The following is an 11,064-nucleotide window of genomic DNA, read 5'->3' as shown; positions in this document are numbered from 1 at the left end:
TGCATCTCTTCTCTTCCAGGGCCAGAGTGGAAACCTACTGGTCAGGGTTGAGAGAGATAGTTGTATATGATCACGACAGTGGCGTATTCATACGTCTGTGACTCCAGTTCGAAAAGTTTAAGCTAAGATCTTACAAAATTTACTCTCTAGCAATGTTTTGAATCGTTCGTACCCCTGAGAAAACTTCCCTGAACCCCAACGCTTTCTTCTCCATTGATTTACACCGATTTTCTTTCAAGCTTTAGTTCAATATTGTCTTTCCTTTTTAGTTCATTTTCATTTAAGCATTAGAATATCCGTTTTTATCATTTTTGGTCATTTTCGTTAAGTTTAGTTATTACGCCATTTAATTTCCGTATTCTCTTTTAAGATTTCTTTTTTAGATTTTAAACACACTAGCAAACCCCCACTAAACCGTTTTTGTTCTAGACTTCCTTACTTTAACTTATTTCAAAGGCTTTTTGCATGAAAAGATCCTCCTTCCCTGTGGTTTCGATCCCTAAGTACTACAATCGATCAGCTTTGCACTTGCGGCTATTGATTTCAATTAGGGTAAAACTTGACACCCACAACACACACCACACACATCAAGTTTTTGGCGCCGTTGCTGGGGAAGGCACGCGTTTTCTTTTCTGCAAAACCCCGAGAAAGGTTAGTAAATCGACTCTAGAACCCCCTTTTCTGCAACTTTCCATTTTTCGGTTATTTTGTTTCCATTTCAGAAGATATGGATCCTATAAATCGAAATATACAAAATGAGGAAGGTTTCTATAACACTCCTCAAGCCACCAGACGCAGAGAGAAGCATCTACGCGATCTCTACGAAGAGACTCAACCCGAAGACTACAGAACGTTCCAGAAGGATCCCTACGCACCTCAAATGGCAAACCCTAGATACTCTATGTATCGCCTACCTCACCAGGTTCTCCAGCAAGATGAGAACGTCCAGCTCAGCAACAGACTGAGTCAGCTCAAAGGCGTGATCAGACAATTCATAGAAGCTCAAGCAACCGCTACAACTGCTCTAAACGAAAGGATTGATGGGATATCGAAACTTTTCAATAAAAAAATCGATAACCTAGCCTCACAAGTCAATTCAATAGAGGAACGTGCAACCAAGGATGCAGCTATGATTGCTAACAGGTTCAACAGCATGGAGGAAGAGCAAGCAAAGCACAACTATGAGCTTTGCAACACCAAAAACAAAGTCATGGACCTGGATTTCAAACTTGATGACGTGGACAAAGCCCTAAACGAAGCCAAGAACGAGTCTTATGACTTTACAGTCGAAGTTTCAGAGAAGGTTTACAAAGTCATCGACAAAACCGAAGAGCTTGACTCAACCATGGACAAAGTAGTCTATGCTCTTGATGAAGTTGAAGAAAAGGTTGAGGAGATCATGCAAGGACTTGGAGAGCAGATTCCAACAACCAAAACTAAAGACTCAAGCCCAGAGAGGAAGTACATCAAGCCAGAAGACCCAGGAGACCACCAAGGAGGCAAAGGAGGAAGCAACAGCAGCAGAGCAACTCGGAGGCAAATCCCCGCGGTCGCGTTGGCTCCGACCGCGGCCAACAGGCGTTCCCCCGCGGTCGTGATGGGTCTGCCCGCGGCCCATGGTCGCTTCCCCGCGGTCGCGTCACCTGCAGTCAAGGCACATACAAGCATCTGTACGTCTGGTACACCTCCTGGGATGACTAAACCACTTCAACAACAACTGGTTTGCTCCATAAGCACCCAAAGATCTGAAGAAGAGGACAAGTCATGGCCTTGCAACATGGCTTTGTCTTGTGAAGATGAGTATGAAGAGCAATACTCTGAAGATGAAGAGTATGGGTTGTTTGTAGAAGATCCAAACGCAGGATATTCCTCAGAAGACGACTCAGGAGAGATTCAATGGATCACCAACAACATCAGTAGAGAAAAACTAATGGAGTTCAACAACGTAGTCAGGTCATTCCCTGCTCATTTAAGCTTTGATGAAATCTGGAAACTTGGTCGTTTGCAAGTCTTTTTCAGGTACTGCAAGGAGTCTAAAGAGGATATCCATAGATACTTTATGAGAGCTCGATACATGACAACACCAGAAGCAGCTGTCTATGCGATTCACCTCAAAAATCCAGAAGACTGCAGCCACTACACCAACAAAATCAGCAAAGAAAAGCTCGATGAATTCAATGATGTGGTTCGAAATTTACATGAAGGAATCACGTTTGCCAGAGCTTGCAAGGACTTCATGATAGGCCACTACTTCTGTGAGAGCAAAGAATCAATCCCTGAGATAGAAGACTTGTTCAATCATGCTAGAAGAGGTAAACCTGTTCGAACACTTCATAAAATAAAAGGTATAGGTCAGTTTCTTATCTCTTGTTCTATTAGAGGAGACATGTTTAAAAACGTGCTATGTGATTCTGGAGCTTGTCTTAACATGATGTCCAAAGAAATTGCTTTGAGACTTGGTATCAAACACCTGCGCAGGACCAAGAGCAAAGATTAGCCTAGCTGATGATTCTAATGCAACACCTCAAGGAATAGCTCATGAAATTCCTTTGAGAATAGGAGATTGCATAGTGCCTGTCGACTTCTACACTGTCGAAACGAAAGATGCAACATATCCAGTGATTCTGGGATGGTCTTTTCTAGCAACTTCCGGAGCTATAATGGACTGGCCAAACCGGAGGATTTCATTTGCTAATATCGACAAAGATGTCTTCACAGAAGCTGTTCCATACAACAGCAAAGCAGGAAAATGTTCTGCAGCAGAAGAGTTTGAGGAAGAACTTTGGAGTGACGAAGAACCTGCTAGGCAAAGCAAGGAGATGTCGAAAAAGACTTGTCTCAGGACAAGGTCTTCTTCATTGGAATAAGTCACGTCCAACACCAAAAGTCGAGCTAAACGACTTAAAACAGAAGCGCTTAATGGGAGGCAACCCATTTAGGTATTGTTTTCTTTAGGATTTTTCTTTCTTTTTCTTATGATCATTTTCTTTTTCTTAGTTTCAGGTGTTTCTTATAAAACAAAAAAAGCCAAAAAAATCAAAAAAAAAACCCCGAAAAAACTAAAAAGAAGGATGGTACCTGACTGCTCGGCCCAGCAGGAACCAAAGAGAAGCAGGAAGAGGCCGCGATATAAGCCCCCGCAGTCGCAGACGCTCTGACCGCGGGAAACCTACCGTCGGCCGCGGTCGCGTAGTCCTGACCGCGGCCAAGTGCTTGATTGCCGTGGTCGTGCAGCCCCTGACCGCGGCACTTGGTCGTTGACATCCAAGCCCGATCCAAACCACCCCTTTCACCTCATTTCACCTCACCAATCACCCTCCACCTCATTCATCACCCTCCACCACCTTCATCACCACCTAATCACCTTCCCAAACCCCTTCGAATGAATCCGGTTCATCTCCACCAGCATCCCGGATCCAGGTAAGTTCTCTTTGTTCTTACCAATTCGATTATCTATGCATTTTTCTCATCCAATCTCGACTTGTTTCACACTGAGGACAGTGTGATTTAAGTCTGGGGGAGGATTTCATCCCTAACCACTTTTCTTTCATGAGTCTTGCATTATCTACACTTTCTGCATTTTCCTTAAAGTTTTTCAAAACCGGTTTTTAAAACAAAATACGTTTTAAAGGGAATGGTGAACATGAATCAATGATAGTTGACTGTGTGCTTTTAGACTGTTCTTAGTGACATGCTCATTCATGATTTAGGACTAGACTAGGCGGTAGCTAAGCACATTTGAAACGAAGTACCCCAAAGAATTTGAATGATTTCGATTTAGATGAAGGGATACACTAGCTCTGTTTTATTTGGACTTAATTTGGACTTAATTTTCTCATTGAAGCATTAGACCAGGGAAACGAATCATACATTCAGGACTCCTTTATCCTTTTACCACTCTCTATTGATCCTGAATGACTAGTTCATCTTTAGCTAGTTCCCCACCTTAACCAATCCTCTTTCAAACCACATGCACTCTTATTTTCTATTGTCTTATATGCAGATAAGTGCAAAAACGTTGGAGAGAAAGAGGAACGACGCAGTTTTCAGTCACCAAGGATAGAGACCTGCGATTTGCCGGAAAAGTTCCCGGAAGGATTCAATACAAGAGAAACTCAGTTTGCCTTAGAAAAAACTCAAACTTTGGTACAATCTCGTCCTCTAGTCTCTCTCTCTCTTTAAAAGGCATTTCCTTTCCTAAAAAAATAAATAAATAAATAAAAATCCGAAAGTAAGAAAAGAAAGGAGATAAAAGCCTTATAGAGTCTAGTGAGGTCGAATTTTAAGTCCCAAGGCAACTGGAGTTCGATTTTATGGAGTTTTGGAGATTGTTTTCTGATTCCCGGAAAAAAATCTAAGTCTGGGGGAACAGCTTACAACAAAGAAGGAAGGATTATGCAACAACATTTGGCAAAAAGAAGTGATTGAAAACTGTGGTCATCAACAGGTCCTTATCTCTCTTGCTGTTTTGCATATTATCCTGCATCCTCCAGATCTTCAGTTAACACGAAACACTTTAACTCCACCACTTAAACAGCCCTTTAATGCCAAACGCCGTCTACCCTGGATGATGTCTTTAATGAGAACTCACTATTGAACTTAATGAATGTAGAGAGCTAGTTGACTGAAATCAAGATTTAAATTGTTTAAGTTTTGTATGACGGAAAAAGTGGACTAGTATCTCTTGTGCATTAGTGAGAATTTTCTAGACTAAGTTGTGGATTGATGCACTATCTTTGGTCCTAGTTAGGAGTTCATGTCTATGAGATTTGTGCATTCCCTATTTTTGTTTTCACTTAACCAGTTTAGGCTTTTGCTTTGTTTGAGGACAAACAAAGGTTTAAGTCTGGGGAGTTGATAACACCGTAGTTTTACCACTTTTATGGATCGTTTTGAAATACTTTTTCTATGTTTTTAATTGCTTTTAAGTACTTTTATTACGTTTTTCTAGTATTTGTAGTTTCAAGACTCTTTTCAGGAAACTTAGGGAAAAGCTTAACAAAATGGATAGAAAACCAGATTTCAGCTCAGAGTCAAACCGTCAGAAGTTCACCCCTGATTGAAGGCCTTCTCACCGTCTGATCCAGCTCAAATTTGGAGAACTTAAAGATGGAAGTATCAGCTTTCCAGTGCACTTTACAGCTTGGCAATCCAACGGTTCAATCAAAAGATACGCGAAGAGCAAGATGTCCCGTAAACCAGTCAGCAAGCACTTCCACCCGCAGCCTTCAACCTCCGAGCCCGAAAAGCCCATTTCTGAATCCCACATTTAGAGAAACCCTAAGTGACGTCCAGAGAGGTCTTGAGCACTATAAATACATGTCTTAGGAGCCCTAGAAATCGTGAAACCGAATACCATCTATCATTACTTCATACTTTTATTGTTTTTGCTTTAGCTTTTAGGGAGAGAAAGATTTGTTCTCTTGAACCCTTGTTCTTTCTTTATCAATTTCGGTTTCTATTCTACTTCTTAATATTATGTCTTTGATTTCATTCATTATGTCTGAGTAGTTTTATTGTTGGGATTAAGGGATTTTCGATGGGGATATATATGTTCGGTGAGGATTCCATTGGCTATTGAGCTGAATCTTAGAACTTTTTCTTCTGAATTCGTTTTTACTGCATGAGAGTAGCGTCATGAACTACAATCTGATCCAGATGCTTGGTGACACGAAAGTGTTCATCAGGTATCAGATCTAGTTTGGGAGAGTAAAACAAACATAGGAGTGGAAACCTACCTATGGGCGATTTGTGAATTAGGACGAGTCTTAAACATAATGCATCTCTTCTCTTCCAGGGCCAGAGTGGAAACCTACTGGTCATGGTTGAGAGAGATAGTTGTATATGATCACGACAGTGGCGTATTCATACGTCCGTGACTCCAGTTCGAAAAGTTTAAGCTAAGATCTTACAAAATTTACTCTCTAGCAATGTTTTGAATCGTTCGTACCCCTGAGAAAACTTCCCTGAACCCCAACGCTTTCTTCTCCATTTATTTACACCGATTTTCTTTCAAGCTTTAGTTCAATATTGTCTTTCCTTTTTAGTTCATTTTCATTTAAGCATTAGAATATCCGTTTTTATTATTTTTAGTCATTTTCGTTAAGTTTAGTTATTACGCCATTTAATTTCCGTATTCTCTTTTAAGATTTCGTTTTTAGATTTTAAACACACTACCAAACCCCCACTAAACCGTTTTTGTTCTAGACTTCCTTACTTAAACTTATTTCAAAGGCTTTTTGCAGGAAAAGATCCTCCTTCCCTGTGGATTCGATCCCCAAGTACTACAATCGATCAGCTGTGCACTTGCGGCTATTGATTTCAATTAGGGTAAAACTTGACACCCACAACACACACCACACACATCATATGGTTCTGTCTCTAGAGAACGGAGATAGGCCGAACCAGTCTTCGCTAAGAGGGGTCTCAGCTGATAGATGAAATCTTGTGTAAGCATAATGGCAGTGATGATGCTTCCAGGGAATGAGGCTTTTCCGCATGTGCACTCCTGGGAATGAGGCTTTATTGTAGGTGCACTCGTCTTAGTACGTATGAGACGCGCTCGGGAAAATTCCATAATCTGCAAAACAAAGATAAATTCTCGAAAACGAAATGAATAAGGCTGTAATTGAATAGATTCTTATTAACAATGATGCTTATACAACATCCACAAACATATCCAAAGGCAAACAAGCCATAACTACATCACATATGAAAAATAAGGAAGTTCATGACTAATTTCGGATTTATGATGTTCTTCATATGAATTTTACAAAATTAGATGACTTTGATGAATTTTACCTACTTAAAGTCACTAATCACTCTAGATTTAACAATGCTAGACAATAGGGTTTCTCCAAATTTGATTTTCTCTTAAGTGTTCCGGATCTCAGATTTTTAAAATCTCGAATTCATAGAAACTAGGTGTTAGAATATGAAATTAAACTACCCAGAATTCTATTCCTAAGCTCAATAACTATCTCTAACCATCCTAAGGTGAATTCCCACTGAATTTATAGAAACCCTAAAATTGAGTTCATATGAAAAAGTGAAGAATTTGGATCCATACCTTGAGGAAAGTGTGAGATGATGATATTTCGAATCTCCTTTGAAACAAAGTGAGATAGGGTCAAAATTTTGAAAGGAATCTAGGAGATTTGAAAACTGGTCTTTTCTCAAAATCTCCAAGCTTGTTGGAGAAGATGAAGAGAAATACCCTTTTTGATCCAAAAGTCTTCTTTTCTCTTTTAAAAAGGTGACTTTCTAGGAAATTTTGTTTTTAAAAGTTAATAAGAACTCACCTGGTGTGTGGCCCACGAAAATTCATTCTAGGAATACCTTGGTTCATTCCAAGATTAATCGGGATTGCATAAGTTCCAGTTTGCTGGAAAAATGAAAAACAAGTCAGGAAAGGAAAAAAGGGCCGGCCGCGGTGGAGTGGTGTTTCCCCGCCGGTCAGGGCTCTATACCGTGGCAAATGAAGGCTCTGTCGTGGCTGAGCTTTTCGCGGTCGCGGTGAATGGTCTCGGCCATTCTCCATTTTTTTCCTTCCTGCTTCCAATTTCTCCTGGTACTTCCTCCTATCTTTTGTGTTTTCTAGTTTTTTGAATGTTTTTTGGTTTTTCTAGGTTTTATAAAAGCTGAAATTCAATAAAAAGAAAAAATCAGTAGAAAAAGCATGAAATAAAAATAAAGGAAAACATACTAAATGGGTTGCTTCCCATCAAGCGCTTTTGGTTAAAGTCTTTTAGCTAGACTCTTGGTGAGATTAGGAGTTTGAAGAAGAAGGATTTTCCGGATTGGAAGTCCTTAGGATCCTCTTAAGTTTGAAAAGTAGGTCTCCTTCATCTTGAATCACAATCTCTTTCCCTTTCTTAAGGACCTTTGCATTTTTGAAAACATGTTTTGTCTTCTCCACAATTCCTTTGAGGTTGTCTTCCTTCACCTTGCTGATGTCCGGTTGATAGACAAGAGTTTTTAGGCTCTTAAGGGCTATCAATCCCCTTTGTCAAAGTAGTATAAGGGGTGTCAATCCAAGAATGTGGAAGCTAGACACTAGACTATATGAACTGATCTTAATTCAAGCAAACAAATGAGGTTTGGTTTGAACTGATGATTAAAACAAGAAACTAAACAATATTAAGAGAAGATAACAATGATAAGCAAAGCAAACAAAGACAAGCAAATAACAAAATGATGATGAGACTGTATGTATGATGATGAGAAAGGTCTTAGCCATGATAGTGGATTAGGGTGCCTTCAGTGTTAAACTAGTGAGCTAATGAATCATGTGATCAAGCAAACCATTCAACTTAAACATCATTAATTAAGTTAATCCTCTCATGAAGGTATCAACTTCTATGCTAAAACAGTTTCTAACCTAATCATCATTAGTGAAACATGAATCAACAGGCATTAAGAACAAATTTCATCTGTCATTTAAGCATATAAACAATCATTCCCATGATGAATAACACTTAAACCTCTAACAACCTTGGTTCAGGCATTTCATCAAACACTTTTGATGCATGAAATACCCAGAATCTAGACCACATATGATGTGTATGGATCTAGCATTAAGAACAGGTTGTAGAGAATGGAATATGGATGATCTAACCCCTAAGCTCACTAATCTACCACCTAAGCACCCTAATCTACATATCTAAGACCTTAATATGGGATTACTCACTAATCATGATCAACACACTAAATCCTTTGCAAGATGTGTTGTTAATCATGATTAAAAGTGTGTAAATGAAGATGGAGATGATAGATTAAGAAGAAGTAAGCTTTAAACACAAAGATCTCTCAAACTCTCTTGATTAGAACCCTTAAAAATCGATATTACTCTTCTCAAAGGGGAGTCTTTCACAAAAGAGGCAAGAAACTAAAGGAATAAAGCTTAAGTCTTGGGGATAAAACCCTAAAAACTATATATAGGTCTCTAAAAACGAACCGGGACAGCCCGGAAAAAACCGGGTCCTGACCCGGCTTTAGTGGATAAAGTGACGAATGTGCGAGTTGGTCAGGAGCCTCTCAGGTCGCATGCCCAAGTCGCACAGGGGAAGAAACAGTCTTGTGAGCCTTAAATCCCTTAGTCTCAGCCGCATGCCCATCTAGGTGTGTTTTGCGAGTCTTTGTGCGATTCAGTCCTCTTCCTCTTCAACTCGCATGACCAAGACAAATCTGGGGAGGATATGTGTGCGACTTGGTCCTCATGTAATCCCAAGTCGCATGCCAAAGTTGCACAACCAAAGAAAGAGGCTTGAATGAGATAAAACCCTTGTAAGCCCAGCCGTATCACTCTCTCTTGGTGTGATTTGCGAATCCGTCTGCGGCATGGTCCTTTTTGCTCTTTAACTCGCATGACCATGTAGCAGGGGCCTTCAGGGATGTGTGCGGCTTGGTCTCCATCACTCCAAGTCCCATGACCAAGTCGGTGTAGATTGCGAGTCTTCATGCGGTTCAGTTCCAGACTTGGCCAACTCGCATGCTCAAGTCGCACGGTTGTGGACTTAGCATTTTTCTTGCTCGGGAACCTTAGACCTTATCCAGTGATGCCTTACTCGCACATCTCAACATGCAGCTCAACCCCCAGGCATTCATCTTCAGGCGTTGCGAGTTAACCGAGTCGCAAGACTATCTCACAGCATTCAGGTCTCCTCGGACCACTTCAAATTCAGGGGAGAGTAACTTCCAGGATACTGGTCCAAATGGTGTGATTCCAGTTTCAGTGGACAGACGACTCAGATATCTTCAACGTTGATGAAGGGCTCGAGCTCAGGTGACGTCGGCAAAGGCTGCGTTCCGCCAGTTCTTTGGCGCGCGTTGCTTTGGTCTTTTATCAGCTCCGAGACATGCACTGCGTCCGATCGCCGTAACTTTCATCTCAAAGCTCCAAATAAGACGATCTCAAATGTTCTGGAAACTACACTCGACTCTATTGATTCTTGATGAAGACTCCGGAAGCTGAATCGCATTGCAAGTCCTTCGTCCCACGCGATCAAAGTGAGGGTTTTGTCTGCACCAAACCATCTGTCCGAGTTGCTGTACACAGGTGAAGGTTCCTCCATGATCCCAGCTCCAAGTTGCTCCCAAAAGTCTCCAAATGACCTTAGAACACTCCAAAAATGCAGGACACTCTAGGACCTAATGCAAATCCTAAACAAAGCTTGAACCAAGGACAAACTCTAACAAAACTAGCTAAATGTATGCATGAGACTCAATCTTTGGACAAAAATGCATTCCTAAACAAGACAAATTATGAATATATCAACTCCCCCATACTTGTCCTTTGCTTGTCCTCTAGCAAAAATAGCAAATGAGAGAAAGAAGTTGGATGCATTGGGAGTTCATATTCCTTAGTGAGAGAGTGTGTCACTAAAAGAATTCAAGGCTCACTGTCCTAGTTGCTAATTCTTAGATGCATTGCAAACAAGATTACTCACAAAACTTTAGCCATACTTATCAATAAATGAATCAAGCTCAAGCTTAAGTTTTCACAAACAGCCATAGTTCCAACCTTTTGACATTCATTAAAGCTCATGTGAATCATGCTTATGCAAATCATGTGAACTCACTTGTCTTGGGACAGGGTCATGAGACAAAGATGATCTCATTTAATGTTTATGGTTTCCATGCAGCTCAAGGGATCCCTCAAGAAGGAATAAACTTTAACAGAATGCTAAGGGTAAAAGGCAACTAGTGCATACAAGAGCAGAATCCCATCTACCCAATGCCCCAAATTGGTCCTTCACCTTAACTCTACTCCCATGAAGATTACATCCTAGCTACTCCTTTCTCAAGACATTCAATGCCTTATCAACCCTCTCCTCACTTCACTCTCATTCTTTTTCTCACCAGGGGGTTCATCTACATGAGACCCTACTCTTGTCGCCCTAAACCCAACACTTTCTGTCAAGTTTATTCAGAAAAAGGCCTCACATCTCTCACTATAGTGTTTCAGGCTTCAAGGAAGGCTTGGTTAAAGGCAGGGAACTGTCTCAAGGTGAGAGAACAGCTATTTGAGCTAGCAAAGAGTGGTAAAAGGGATAAGAGAGCTCA

Source organism: Eutrema salsugineum, unplaced genomic scaffold (genome assembly GCF_000478725.1).
Source record: "Eutrema salsugineum unplaced genomic scaffold, Eutsalg1_0 scaffold_6, whole genome shotgun sequence".
Taxonomy (NCBI): Eukaryota; Viridiplantae; Streptophyta; class Magnoliopsida; order Brassicales; family Brassicaceae; genus Eutrema; species Eutrema salsugineum.
Note: the sequence above shows the minus strand (reverse complement) of the source record.